This window comes from Taudactylus pleione, unplaced genomic scaffold (genome assembly GCF_031769625.1).
Source record: "Taudactylus pleione unplaced genomic scaffold, aTauple2 ptg000587l, whole genome shotgun sequence".
Lineage (NCBI taxonomy): Eukaryota > Metazoa > Chordata > Amphibia > Anura > Myobatrachidae > Taudactylus > Taudactylus pleione.
Genome location: NW_028284989.1, coordinates 1,049,478 through 1,064,811, shown reverse-complemented (window position 1 = coordinate 1,064,811; position 15,334 = coordinate 1,049,478). Strand labels below are relative to the sequence as shown.

The 15,334-nt window shown below is 43.3% G+C and overlaps 1 long non-coding RNA gene across 6 annotated transcripts in view; it reads right to left on the bottom strand.

Moving 5' to 3' along the window:
* LOC148481241 (uncharacterized) overlaps window positions 1-15,334 on the bottom strand; it is a 72,741-nt gene that overhangs the window by 8,011 nt on the left and 49,396 nt on the right. For 3 of the 6 annotated variants that reach the window (XR_015871927.1, XR_015871926.1, XR_015871928.1), the window contains one exon: window positions 2,654-3,003. The exons of the other annotated variants lie outside the window; for them this stretch is intronic. This is a non-coding gene — a long non-coding RNA (uncharacterized LOC148481241). The remainder of the gene's footprint in view (window positions 1-2,653; window positions 3,004-15,334) is intronic. 6 annotated transcript variants of the gene reach the window in all.

Sequence of the window (15,334 nt, the reverse complement as noted above, 5' to 3'; positions counted from 1 at the left end):
GAACATTAGAGCAAACCATACATATTTGTGTTCTAATTAATACTATTGATAACAAGGTGATTAGTGTTGCAATTTACGAATCGCTTGCTGCCATATGACCTTCCCATAATATTAGCTATGAACTCGTTAGGTGTGATTCCATTTATGTAAAGACGCACTGTATAAAAGTAGACCTATAGGTTCCAGTGAGTTTAGAAGGTAACCAAGATCTTATAGACTTGGATTGTTAATTACATTTTAACAAACTAGGAGCTAGGGATTTATTTAATTTATTTATATATAGTTTTGGGGTTTCTATAAATATTAATTTTGAATTATTTAAAAAAAAAATGTTTAGTATTAAATCATTAAATAGTTCAATGTTTGCCCAAGATTTTATGAATTCCCTTATACTCCTGAGTAAAGCGAGTAATAAAAAAAACATTTTAGCCCACTACTTGCCTGGATTTTTTTTTTTTTGTTAGTTTTCTTACTTGTAGTCTGTCACTTTTTGCCATGGTCCATCGCCTTCTCTAATCTATAATTCTTGTAACATTGTCTAAAAATATATTTTTACTGATATAATTTAATTCTGACATAATTAAGCAATTTGAACATTTTCTGTATATAAATTAACCTTCTGACTATTTTTTATGCCTTTTAGTAATTGTGCTTACAGTCTTTCCTTAAACAACAATTCCCATCAGTGGCTTTATGAAATGATTTTATTCATTGTCTTCATTAATGTATATATTCAAATCCAGAACTTTATTACTACTATTCAAGTCTTATGTTAGAGAGATTCAGTGAAATATCCTGCTGAGATTATATACATTCATTAAATCATGATTCATATATATCCCAAATTAGCTAAATATATATATTTTTTTTTACTTAAAATGTTTGACTATGTACAACTTTTTTCCTAATTTCCAGAAAAAAAAAAACCCAAACAGATGGTGTTGGGCATAAAATCCAGACTGTTGGGATGCCGCTGGTCAGAATACAGACAGTGGCATCCCGACACCCATAGAAAGTTATGGTATTATCCTAACCCCTTCCCTAACGCTACCCGATGCCTAACACCCGCCCCCACCCTCCCTAGTGCCTAAGCCTAACCTCCAACTTCCAGCACCCAAACCCTAACAGCACCATCCCAATGCCTAAACCTAACCTTCCCCCTAGTGCCTACACCTAACCTCCCCCTCCTAGCACCCTAATCCTAACACTCACCCTAGTGCCTAACCCTAACACCACACCCTAACCTCCCCCTAACACCCCGATACATACCTTTGGGATGTCGATGGTTGGTATACTGGTGTCGGGAACCCAACCAGTTGGGACTTCGGCGACTGATATTTAGACAGTCGGCATCCTGCACACCGAGATGCCGACTACATCCCAACTGGCAACACACTAGACTGAGGATATCTTGGGTGGCCCTATGGGAGCCCCCAACGACAACAAGCAGCAGGGCTATTTAAGGTAACAGGGCTTGAATGCCCAATGTTTTACATTGCATTGGCTGATAATATACAGTATACTGTAACATACAAAAGGAAATAATTATGGTCCAATATAAACAGAAAATTGTCAAGAGCATATTTTTGAGTATTGGTAGTCCCATTTTAAAAAGAGTGTTGAATGGCCTCTAAACTCTACTGGTGAGTAATACACAGAGAAGGAACAAAAACAATATTTATTTTTCCACTTAATCTGTTCCATTTTTGCCTAGTATATGGAGTGTGACTACCAGTAATTGTTGAGATGTTACTTGTTAAAGATTCTCTGTCAGATAGATTTGTCCTCCTGAATGGGTGTAATAGGTCCTTATGAATCTTGGGGAGATAACCGTAACTAACAGTTTAGGTTCTTTATACTATAGATATTAAAATTAATGGTCATATATGCCTCCAATATTTGTAGTTTGGTCTTAAGAACACATGGGTAAAATGTATTTGGCACAACCAACTAGCAGCAAAGGCGCAGAGATTAAATGTACTTTTCATTTTCACCAGAGAACCCTGTAAGAATGTTTGGGTTTAGCTGAATCCAGTATGCAGGTCATGGTTCTCGGTCTAGGTTCCTACAGTAGAGTGAAAAGTTGGTAATCATGATGGAGGAAATTGATGCATAAGAGCAGATGGAGAATTGTCTGGACTATTCACTGGTCAGGACCAGGAATCACAGACGCAGGACCAAGGACAGAACAATAGAGGTGGCCTTATAAAGGAGCTGTAGACCAGGAAATGAAACCGAATACTCAGGCACTGGTACTAGCTACTAGAGTGGTTTGAATTGGATGCACCATTGGAATCTGGTACCAGCCAGATATCGGTGGTCATATGACCACAAGTACAAAATGGACAAAGCATCCAACCCCTATAGACCTTAGCATGACAAAATCAGGGAAAACAGAGGTTTAAAGTCAGGCGTTGATCCTAAATGGCAGAGCAAGGCACCTGCCCATTGGAGGAGGCCAGCGGAGACCAGTATCATTGGACCCGGTAAGAACACACCAAACCATAGAGGAGTGTGACAAGTTTCCTTAAATAGTTTAGGAAACAGAATAAAAATTTTATGTAGGATTTTCATCTAGTTTTTCATATTTATCGGCCAATAACTTCAATGTTTCAGAATGGTCATTTTGTCAAGTTTTTGAATTTTCACTTACCTTCATATGGTTTTATCCAACCACTTTAAAAAAAAAAAAAAAAGTCTGTATTTGCTTTCTGCGTAGAATGGATAACAGGTTGCTGAAGGTTGAAGACCAGAATGTTTAAAATGTATTAGACCACACATGTATACTACTGTATTTTGTTCATCAACATCAAGATTGTATACAGTTGATTTTTTGTATATTTAACATCCTGTCCTTATGGGTTTTACAGGGTTTTTTTTTTCTTTAATGTAGGCAATTTTTTTTTTTTACTCTATGCTGGTCATTATACAAATGAAATTAAAATATCCAAATTTTTTCTTCAACTTCTTATTTGTTGTTAAGCTCTTAGTCTTCACCGTGTTCTAAAATATAAAAAAAAAAAAAAAAATTGTTTACATTGTTGAAGATCTCGCTCTATCAGCAGTTGCTCTTGCCATTACCTCTATAATTTGATTAAACTTTAGATGATTAATTCTAAGAACATCTGTCCAGAATTCCTTCACACTAATTTTCTTAACCCTATGTAAGATTCTTGAAGATTCTCAGACCCCTAGGAATTATCGGATGTTGGACATATTTCTGCAGAGTAGAGAGGTTGCTCAATATCTAATTACTTGTGTTGTTAATTGTCTAGTTCTAAATACAGAGAGCTTCGAGTAGGACCTTGATCATTTTTTCAGGGATTTGTTTTTTTGGATGTACAGTATAGCCATACTCTGTATTAGCCAGAAAAGAGTCACTGGAGTTTTCATACTACTTCTCCCTCATACAGAAAAGAGAATTTCTCGGAACATCTTCACCAGTGTAATAAATAGCTGCTGTGCGCATTTATGCTAATGCTGCAGTAGGCATCTGAAAGAACAGACCCCTCCAGCCAGCATCTCAGATCAGATGCCTGCTTCCAAATACATCAGGTAGACAATGTTTAGGTAGACACCACAAGTTAGACAGGCAATAGGTCAACAGGGACACAAGGTCAACATGTTCAATAGGTCAACACACTAAAGGTCGACATGCAAGATGGTCAACATATACAAATTGTCAACTTTTAAAAAATTAGGATTAGGCATCAGGAAGGAGGATTTGGATTAGGCACATACCGGAGGGTTAGGCACCAGGGGGGAGAGTTAGGGTGAAGATCAGGGCTAAAAAATAAAAACACGTGTCTACAATTTGTGTTGACCTTTTGACCCCGTCAACCATTTGCACCTGTCGACCTTCTTACATGTCGGCCTTTAGTCTATCTATTGACCCTGTCGACCTTGTGTCCCTCTCTACCTATTGCCTGTCTAACTTGTGGTGTCTACCTAAACATTGTATACCTTTTTACTGTAGACCTTTTGATCCACACCCGAGACATCAACATCGCGACCAGACACTGGCCCCCCGCATTCCCAGAAAATGCCCCTAATTTTCTGGGAGCGCAGGTATGGCAGCCACGTACCTAAATGCGTGAATGTACAAGGTGAGGTTGTCGTCATGTGTACACAACATAGGTTACAGTTGGCAGGATGAGTTTCATAGCAGTATGATAGTGTTAAATTACAGAATAATATCGTAGCAAAGAGCCACCAAGAAACTGGGAGCACAGTGGTTACTGAGGTTAAGTTGGAGCCTGGAAAAATGTAGATTTTTTCTTTTTCATTATTTTATGGCGAGGTGGCCTAAATTAAAAAATAAATAAATAAATATGTGCGACTTTATGGTGGGGAACTACATGGAAACGAGGTCTGGGTTTTGCATGGGCCTTGATTCGTATGTGAAAGCATAGGGTTGTGAAGGCCAAAATGGTGCAGTGACCAGACAGTGTGGAGGCTGTTGATACATAGTGTATGGGCCAAGATATCTTACTAAGAAGATGAGTGGGCCCAGGGTGATGAGTCAGTCTATGGTGAAGCAGTGTCCCAGATAGGAGTTTGAGAGGACCTTGGTAGGCCCATAGTAGAATGGGGCACAGGGCTGACACACTTTGATATCTTGATCTGCATTACTGATGGTATCAAGGTTTTCAGAGTGCAGCCAGGAAAAGGCTAGCCACGATTTGCGGGTATTAGAAAAAGACAGTGTAGATGGAGGCTGCATGGCATGTTGGATGGCTTCAGGATCCCAGTGTGTCAAGAGCTGGAATCAAGGACCTTTTGAGTGGTTGTAGGGTCTAGATTGTGAGGACCTTACTTAAGGATTGGTTAGAGGGCACAATAGCAGGCCTGGAGGTGCCAAGACTTGATTTACTGGGCCTTGGAAATAATCTACAAAAGGTATAGATGGATTGTCCTTGAGATAATGTTTTGCAAATGATTTTTCCTAACAGAACTGTCCTGATTTAGGCAGAGGAGTCCCGATTAGAAGAGGCGGTCTCACCACCCTGACTGTCAGAATGTTGGGTGGTACTGTATGTCCCACTTCACCTCAGCTGTCTGTGGAAATTATGGCTCTCCTAAACTACTCCCATCAAAAAGTTCATCATAGCAGCATCAGTATCGGTCAAGGCCAAAAGGTGGATTTAGAAGAAGTGGATGGATGATCAGGAAGTCCCCTTCGCATTCTACCATCTATAAAGCACAGGACTACACTAAAGTCAAGGGTTTTTCATAGATTTATTAGTATTGGCAGAGTATGCAGTGGTGCTGGTTGCGCAGTGGGTGTGAGTGGAGGTTCTTCCACACAGCAGATGACAACCTTGGTGCTGGTTTAGTAACCATGTAGAAGCAGATAGCGTAAGACACTGGGTTAACATGGGTACAGGCTGCAGATGGTATGCCAGATGCAACCTGAAGCGTATAGGGTATGCTTGGTGTTGAAGTGTGCCGGGGTCACAGACACACACACCCTGTAATTTGACAACAGGGTTAAGTGGTGGTGATACAGGGTAACGGGATCTGTTAGGCCTTGTGTGTTCCCAGTATGGAGGAGTACTGTAACTCAGGGGCACTTACGCTTGCTTGCCACAGTGGAAACACGCACGGTGCAGCCGCACAAGTGCAAAAGGAGAATGTTGGAGGTAAGTTCTCCAGGGACAGCTGCTGGGTCCTAGAGACCAGCGGTTACAGGGCTGATAACAAAAGCATCTAAAGGAGATGTGAAATCCTATACGCGATTCTCACCATGCAAAAATAAAATTACACCTTTCTATTGCATATTGATGTCAAGAAACACATCGCTGTAAATGAATGACATCTTACATATCTATATTGCTTAGAAATAAATTACCTTCTCTGTATTGAAATTCGAAATAAATGTAACAGCATGCAATATATGTGATGTTTTCTCAAGCACTTGGCAATATCTACCAGAGTTTATATAAAGTAATTGAACATATGCGGAGACTGATTTTGTTTTCAACAAAATTACAGCACAGTGAACATGTGTCTATCACTCTAGGGTTTCAATTGAATTCATTTGTCATATATTATTGATGGCTTTGCACTCCAGAAATGATCATGGCAATGCTAGGAATCAACTACATAAATATATCTATACACAGTATAGACACCTGCTAGGAGTCTGTTTGTTCTGGCTAATCGAGAAACACATGACGGATTTTGATGCAGTTGTCACTTTTCTATAGAGCATTTGTGGAAGAAGGTTTAGGGGTATGACACATTAATGTATGACAAAAGGGAACCGTGTGACTATTTTAGTAAAGTCAATGACGAAAGTTCTCTTAAGGATATCTTTCAGTGCCTAAATTTGCATTGATCTGAAGGCACAGGCTGATATATACAAGTGGGGGGCAGGCAGAGCTCCAACGGAAGAACAGTGAGTGGAAGGATCAACTGTCACACTGCACCTGCACTGTCTAATGTTGGTCTGCAGAGATTTCTGCTCACCAAGGATTTCTGTTCTGCAGCGACTTCCGTTCTGCAGTGATTTCTGAAACCGTAGTGATTTGAGACGCTACAGTATACAGATTTGTGTCCTGTAAATCACTCTGCTCCTGATATATCCCATTCCAAAACAGTCAGAGAATACACAGGTCTGCATGGTCATTTACTCCTAAATTGCATTGTTCTTCAGGTGTGAAAGACTTCTGTATTCCTTGACAAAGCTTTCTCCCTTTAGTATACCACACTCAAACTAATTTTAGTTCTTTTCACATCTCAGCCTTCAAGTGTGCTCCTTTTCAAGACCTTTCACTGTTAAAGCACAACAACCAAAGATTAAGTTTCAGACAAGCCATGCCACCAAAAAAACAATCCAGTCTGGGTCGCAGCTCCTCAGCTGCTAGAAGTAAGAGACAAGATGTGGGGAGACCTCAGAGGAAGTACAATGACGCTTGGCAGCTCAACAAGAGAGACAAGCAGCCACTCAAGAGTATCACTCAGAGGCAGATGTACTAAGCTCTGGAAAGTGATAAACTGGAGAGTGATAAACAACCAACCAATCAGCTCCCAACTGTCATGGTACAGGCTGTTGAAAGTGACAGCAGCTGATTGACTGGTCATTTATCACTCTCCACTTTATCAGCTCCTGTCATTTTCAAACAGCCTGTACCATGACAGGAGCTGATTGGAAAGTGATAAAGTGGAGAGAGATAAACGACCAACCAATCAGCTCCTAACTATCAGCTTCTGTCATTTTCAAACAGCCTGTACCATGACAAAGTGGAGAGTGATAAATGACCAGTCAATCAGCTACTGTTGCTTTCAATCAGCTGCCGACACTTTCAACAGCCTGTAGCATGACAGTTGGGTGCTGATTGGTTGGTCGTTTACCACTCTAAACTTTATCACTTTCCAGAGCTTAGTACATCTGCCCTTCAATGTCCATTTCAGAATCAATGGAATGGGGTTATTAGTCCAGGACAATGAAACAAAAAAAAATGTAGGCTGCAGATGTACTTCAATATCCATTCTTCAACCCGGGCAACACAGAGCATCCCAGCTAGTATAGAACATACATGGTTTCTAATTGTCCCCAATCACCATGAGTAGTCCCAGTTTTTAAAGTTGTGTGACTGTAAATTCACCCTATTTTAAATACAAACTTCCTGAGTGACTGAATCATACAGCCAACCAAAAACCTCTGCAATCTGTCTGGACCAATATGCAATATGTAGCACTTATCCTTGTGTATAAATGTCTATTTTCTAGGGATGGACAATGATGGTCAATGTTTGCTGACCATCACTGTTTTTACCATTCGATGGCGATGTTCCAATGTTTTCCGCCAACGAATGGTAATGGCTCAAGGGTGCTCCCATGGTCCCATGAGAACCAAAGTACAGCCTCGTCCCCGTAGCAGCTGTCAGTTATATGTAATACTCGTGCACTCCCAACACCCAGCAAGTTTATTATGACTGCATGAATGCCGCGGAATGTTGTGTGTTATTATCCCGTACCCTGCTCTGAAAAAATTTCCCTCTTAGGAAAATACACATTTATCATTTCACAGACTGAAGCAGTCACATACAGGTTTAGCAGGACAATCCATCACCAATAAGTCTGTCTGCACTCCACAAGAGCAGAAGGAACAATCAAAAAAGTAAATAGCCACCTGAACCACTCAGTAATCCCTCCACACTGCTCAGCTTTGGCACTTATAAGTAGAAGATGTTACGATCCTAACATTATGGTCAGAACAGCAGGAAGGGGTCTCCAGATCTTGTTTAGTATAAATCACAACTGCAGCCTTCATGGTAAAATATAGCAAAAGCGATTTGCCGTTACCGACGCGTTTCATCCAGTCTCCCAAACTTTTCAAAGAAAAATGAATGGGAGCAGCACGGGAAAAGTCCTGAGGGCAAGAGTAAGAAATAGTGATTAGGGAGGAAGGGAGGTAGGGAGGTGGCAGGCACTTGGGTCCCTAGGTTCAGGGATATCCCACACCGCACATCCTGCAACCAAAGTATACTTGTGTTGCTCCAGCAAGCCCTCCCTCCACCTCTGCGGTGCCATACTCCCAGTGACCACTTTGGAATGATGGCGCTGCGCAGCGACAGCACAGACTTTGGCACCGTGCCAGAGACTTTGCTCTCTTGTGCGAATATCACTAGGAAGATGGCACCGGATGAGGAACCCGCTTGACTAGCTAGAGCAAGCAAGACGTGGGGCCCACTGCTCGGAGGAGCAGGAGGCTTTATTGCATATTGATGAATTGTAAAATTGGTGATTGCAAATTAACATTGTAAAAATATATAGTATCTGGCAGTGGCAAAATGCTGAAATATATATTTTAATTTCTTTTACTGGAGCCAACCAGGGCAATTCTCCATCTTAGAAAGCTCAGCTTTCCCTTTCACTTCTAGAAGAAAAAAAAATGGCGTAATGAGTAGGGATGGCCATCGATGATTTGAAATAATCAATGGTTTATGACCGCTGTTGAATGTTTTTACCATCGATGGCTTAGAGCCAATGGTTCATAGCCATTGATGAACACGTTGGAGCAGATTATTTTTTTTCTGATGGGACAGAGCTTAGCCCGACCCCGTAATCTGAGTTTTTTAATTTTTTAATGCTTCCTTCATCTGGAAAGTGTGCATAGGAAAACAGTGCGTGCTGTACGCAAGTGCCATGACTTATCTGCAGCGTTGTACCACATGCTGATCTGTGCTGGCTTCTGAGTGCCTCCCATCATTTACCTCCAAAGTAGGGAGGCCAATATCCAGGGTTGTTTTTTCAATCCTGGGATTGAAAAAAACGTCAATCCCGAGATACCCAGCTCCCACTGTGCTTTACGGGGCAGCGAGCGGCACAATGCGTGCCTTGTAGAGGTGTGGGTAGGAGCACAGGAGCTCCAGCTGGCAGAGGGTTGGGTTGCGCAGCATGACGCGAGGACAGAAGTCACGCTGTGCAGCCCTGCGTCCGCCCACCCACCCTCCCAGTGCACTGCACACAGCCAGGGGAGTGGGGAGCCGGGCAGCGGTGACTGAAGGGACATATCCACTTCACGATAGTTAACGAATGAACAATAGCAACATTGTAATCGTTCATTATACTGTGCAGTGGATATTGGGCCTCATTCAGACCCGGTCGCAATCGCTCGCAACCGGGTCGATGTTTGCCCACTGGGCATGCGCACATCGCAGCCGGCTCCAACTTGCACATGCGCGAGACCTGGCTAGCAACGGCCGCTCCATCACTATGGGTCTCGCACCAAAGGGGGCGAGCTGTTGATGTTGATTGACAGCTCACCCAGTTTGGAAGGCGGGCTGGGGGGGTGGCCGGCCAAATGGAGGCATTCCCGGTGGAATACTTGCCGTTTCCTGATGTCAGTGGGGCCACCCCCAATGTCATCAGTGGAGAGCGTCCTACTCGATCAGAGCAGGAAGCTCCCTGTGGCTTGCGAGTGCCGAGACCCAAATTTAGGGTCTCGTCGCAAGCCGCGATGGTTGCAATGGTCTTCACCATCGAGACCATCACCCTGGTCGGTCGCTAAACTGTGGGTGGTAACTCACAGCTTAGCTAGCGACCAGGAGGCCGCGCTTCAAGATGCAAGTGGCCGCCCTCAATCAGAGCGACCTCTTGCATCTAACGACTGGGTCTGAATGAGACCCATTGTGCCCACACTGTATGATATATCATTCAGTGCAGGCACCCTCCCTCATCCCGACCCTGCAAAACCTGACTATATCATCAGGTTGGACAGTAGGGTTGGGCGATAACAATGCCAACAACGGCCAGCCTCCCTACTCCGGAGTGCTTTTGAGGCAACAGAGCTGTTATGTACTAAGAAACCCACCTTGCAGTGAGTCACAGCACTTTCTTCCAGCATGTATTTTATGTTCTTTCCTGGCCAGTGGATGCCTGAAAACACTCCAATAGTTAGACATGTTACATAGGGCCCGATTCAGAGATGGACAGTATTGCACAGCCGCAAAGAAGAGTCCAATAAAATGTAAATGCAGCAGGTGTCCATAGAAGACACCTCCTTGCTGCATTTGTGATCCAAGTGCAGCATCCACAGACGAGATGGTTACTCTATTGGCCAGAAGCTTACCGCAGCATGGTTGATGCCTGGTCATTTGCGAGGCCAGGAAATCTGCGTCCACCAATGCAGACCCTGGCATCGCTCCTCCCGGAAGACACGCCAATCTTTCCGGGATCGGTGGCCAGCCACTCCCCCGATTCTCTCCCCAAATCTTTGGTTCATCATGCAAGGTTTTTGCATGCCATTGAAAAGACAATGATGGTCCCCCAGTGTGTGGGGTTTATTTCCCAGCGTGTTTTAGTACATATTTTAGAAGTTAAATGCTTTTTAATAGCAAAACACAATAAAGAGAAAAGAAAAACATACATACACACTCCTAGAAATTGTACATTTATGTGAATGTTGCAACTACTTCTTTTAGGTAAGGAAAGTTGTATTGTGGGTTTGGTGGGCCTACGCATTGATAATTGACTTACACGGAGCACATTTGCATGCAGATGGGGTCCGTAGAATAGACCTCTCTTAATGTTGTCCTCTAGGCCCATAATTAATCCCTGGCAGTGTAGGATTAGATTCTGCTGAGAACAGCAAGACCACTAGACACCGTAAGCAATACATACAAAATAAATTCCCTGCTGATTGTGGATATCTAAATGTTTGATTCTAGTAATATGAGGTCAGGTTACTGCATGTACATATTTCAGCTTTCATTCATGTTCCAGTTTTTATTTAGGAAAAGATCTGCTAGAGAGAGAGCAGCTGTTTAAATTTCATGTGCTGCTTCTGGGATTTAGTAGGGATATCCTAATATTCTGGATTGTTGCACGAGTGTTAGGGGGGCTTTTACAGCTGAGTTGGGAGCGAGAGGCAAGTGCAGCTTTTATAGATCCAAGTGGGACTAAAGCCATCTGTCTGCACGATCCTGATGTTCTGTGTTCTATAGGGAGTCTGGAAAATGAAAGATAATGTATAGAACAATATGTTGCTTTTGCCGTCTCTGTCTGTTGCATCTGTCCCCGTTCCTATGCCGCATGCAATTTCCAGGCCCTTTTATGGATGTATGTTTTCCAATATTCCGCTCCAGCACTAAACATAATCTCCAATTTACCTCTACATGTGTGTCTTTGTTTGCTTATCTGTTTATGTTGTTCCTTTTCCTGATGTGTCCGCTCTCATATCCATGTATTGCTCATAACAAAGCTTGCACCCCCCCTTTGTACGCACAAGGTGACAGGACAGGTTGTTCCAATTCAACAATGCCTTTGTGTTATTACCGGCGTAAAGATTTAAAAGTGAAAAGTTATTAAAATAAACTATGCCACGAACACAGCGGCAGGCACACGTGCTGGCGGCGGCGTAGCCGTGCAATGTCTTCAATTGGATTCATGCCCTTTATTACAGAATAAACATACTAAACCCTGCAACTACAGGCATTTAACCCCGTGTCACCCATTCCACTTTGGGAATTTTATAGTGAAAAAAGAAAAAAAGAAAAAAGCCCACTTTATAAATAATATATCTTTAGCCAATCTAAAAGACAAAGCTTTGTTAGTTACACTATACAATTATTGGGCCGAGCCGACAGATATTGGCAGATGTCCCCAATAATTGTAATGTGTGTGTGTGTGTGTGTGTGTGTGTGTGTGCAGCTGACCAATGCTAAAATATCGGTCGGTCATGCCGGATTGTCCAACATGCTTGTCCGATGCGATATTTTGTAAGCTAAATGTCGGCCGCATCGGGCGGTGTATGACCAATGACCAGCCACGGCCGACCGACATTGCCCCTGTTCCTTCACAGGGAAGGAACGGGGAAATGTCTCCTCCTTGGGGGCATAGTGCAGATATCGGGACCAATATACTGTGAGATATCTACACAGTGTATGCCTGTGATGTCAGCCTGCCAGGTAAAACATGTCTGTCTGTTGGTCAGACAGGCATTTTATCTGGCAGTGTATGCCCAGCATTGGAAGAAAAAAAATTGGAAAATTTGGACTTCATATTGTACAACTTTGAATGTCTTATTTACCACTCTATTGGGGTTCAGGATAGTTTGCAGATCGCGAAAAGAAGAATCAACAGGTGACACCCACGAGGCCCAAATTGATGTTTGCAACTGAATTGTTCCAATAGTATCGGTGGCATTAATACGCGAAGTGTGCCGATTATTAACGCAGGAGCACACAGCAGAGAACTTGCGACTTATTAGATCCGGCCCTAAGACTTGTACACAATTTTCATTAGTTTATTTTCTTGGCTGACAGCTGGAGGATTTAGTTTATTTTCTGGACAACCCTTCCCTTATAAGCAGCTTTTGTTTATTATACAATGATTGAGCAACTTCCATTTTTGTATTGTTTAGCGACTACGTCAGGTAAGGGGTTATAGTGTTGAGCTTTATGCTAGAATTATGTCCCACTGGTTAATACTAATTTTTGCACATTTATTAGACAGTCTGTTTTAATTTCTCCTTGAAAACTACATGGAGTCGTCTCTACCGCGATTCTTGAATCTTTGTGTAAAGCCGGCTCTTACCCAGATCAGTGTGTCGCCTCAGTCAGGATTCATTTAATCTTTACCATAACATCCTTTTACACTGTGAACCACCCACCATCTCTGTCACAGAGGCTGCACAAGGACAATGTATTTGCTAATTGCAGCACATACATTTAATTCACATCCATCAATGTTTTTAGTGAGATGTTCTGCAACTGGTAGCGCATAGCGAACGGAACTTGTGCCTATAGGTATGGAAGAGCAATGCTTTTTATAAGGCTGCAGTAACACCTATACTGTAATATACACATGGGCATGTCTATAATAGGTGAAGGGTGTGTACTGCACACAGGCCCCTGGGTCCAGGGGGGGCCCGCACTGCACACCCTGCATCCATATTATCCTTTGTCGTGTGTCTAAGCCCTGCACAAAATGCCGGAAAATGGCATCGGCCGTTTTGCACATGCGCAGTGAGGAAATCACTGGGAAAATGGCGACTGTGCCATTTCCCCGACAACCTGCACAGCAGACTCTGGGCGCACACTAGTGTTCAAAGTCTACGGATGCTGCGGTCGGTGGTCAGACGCATCAGTCTGTTGCCAGAAAAAGTGAAGGGGGCCCCAGACGGGGAATGAACATGGGTCCCCTCCTCTCTTAAAACGCCCCTGAATAGAAATACAGTACTCTCGTCTTCAATGTTGTAAGTCCTACAGGGGGAGGGCAATGAGCTGCCCCCCAGCTGTTAAAACTACACATCCCAGCATGCTCTGCCACAGTTTTGCTATTTGGCCATGCTAAAACTGTTGCAAGGCATGCTGGGATTTATAGTTTAACAGCTGGAGGGCCGCTTGTTGCTCACTCCTATTAGGATTTTTTTTCTTTTTAATATGTTTGTGGGGCTAATACAATTTGGTGTAAAGGGGGCACAGAAACACCAGTAATTGCAGTGCAATTTACCCCCCTCGCGGCCCGATCTTACCCTAGACTCGAACATTTTTGTTCATAGCCCTACGGGGCTGTGAACAGAAATGTGCAATTCCAAAAAGGTACTGTAAGTGCGGCATACAGCCACACTAACCCGCCCTAAAGGGGCAGATTCAATTCCAACGAGGTCAGATATCAGCTGCTCGCGTTGCGCAAATATCTGCCAGTGACTGTAGGCACATTCTACTTGCACCCTAGAAACGGGTCCACATCTAATTAAATTTGCCCCTAAATCACCCTAAAAGAAAGTGAGACACATCTTCCGATTTCTAGAGTTGCTATCATTGACTGACTATCTGGAAAGCCCTCTCTCCAACTTATGAGCTGCTGGCTGTGGATGGTGCGGGTGAGACACTGGGAGCGGTGAGGAGCCGGAGAGCACAGTGTGGTGGCAGCAGACTCCCTAACTAGGCACTGGTGGGAGGGATGACAGGCTCAGCATCACCACTGCTGAAAGAGCCGGCCCTCTAGTCTCCCTCACTGGCAGGACGCAGCGTACCACAGCACTTGGAGGAGCTGTCCCGGGTACTGAATGACCGGAGAGTCCTTCACTGGCAGGATGCAGCGTCGCACAGCACTTGGAGGAGCTGTCCCGGGTACTGAATGACCGGAGAGCCCTGGAAGAGCTGGGTCAGCAGATACACTAGGCTCAGGAGTATAGTCCCTGCACAGGGCGTAACCTGCTGCTTCCATCAAACTGCGCCAAAACTTGTTTAGTAAAATAACAAAGCCTATGGCTATATGGAAAACTACTGATTAAGCCATCAGCCCGTCAGTTAGCCTAACTAGACTTACAATGAGATTTAAAGAAATTAAAACCCACAGCCAGAGCATATTAAATATGATATTGATATAAAATAGAGATATACAAACACATAGATAGATAGAGATAGACAGATAGGAGATATCTATCTTTCATAACATGGGGCCCCTATGGTTAGGGTTTTTAAACTGCTTCAGAACATTGATAACCTTGTTCAGAATATGAATTAAACTAATTTAACACTTATGCTGCTACATCTTACTAATGGAATGCTTAAGTAATTGTTACAGTAAATTAGTAAGTATCTTCTCATTCCTTCCTAATGTAACACTTCTCAGTGTGTGGAGGAGAGTTTAACTTCCCTGGTGCTTGCTCATCCCTTCCCTAGCTGAGCTGAGAGACCCCCCCCCTCCCACGCGTTTTCCTGCCTTTTTACACAGCAGCTGCTGCTGAGCCAATGTGATGGCCGCCATGCCCAATGGAGTCTCCCACCAGTGGCGGAACTAGTGGCAGGGCAGTCTGTGCCTTGCACGGTGCAGGGGCCCATAGCTGCCTGCATCCGACAACGCCGCTGCTCCCGCC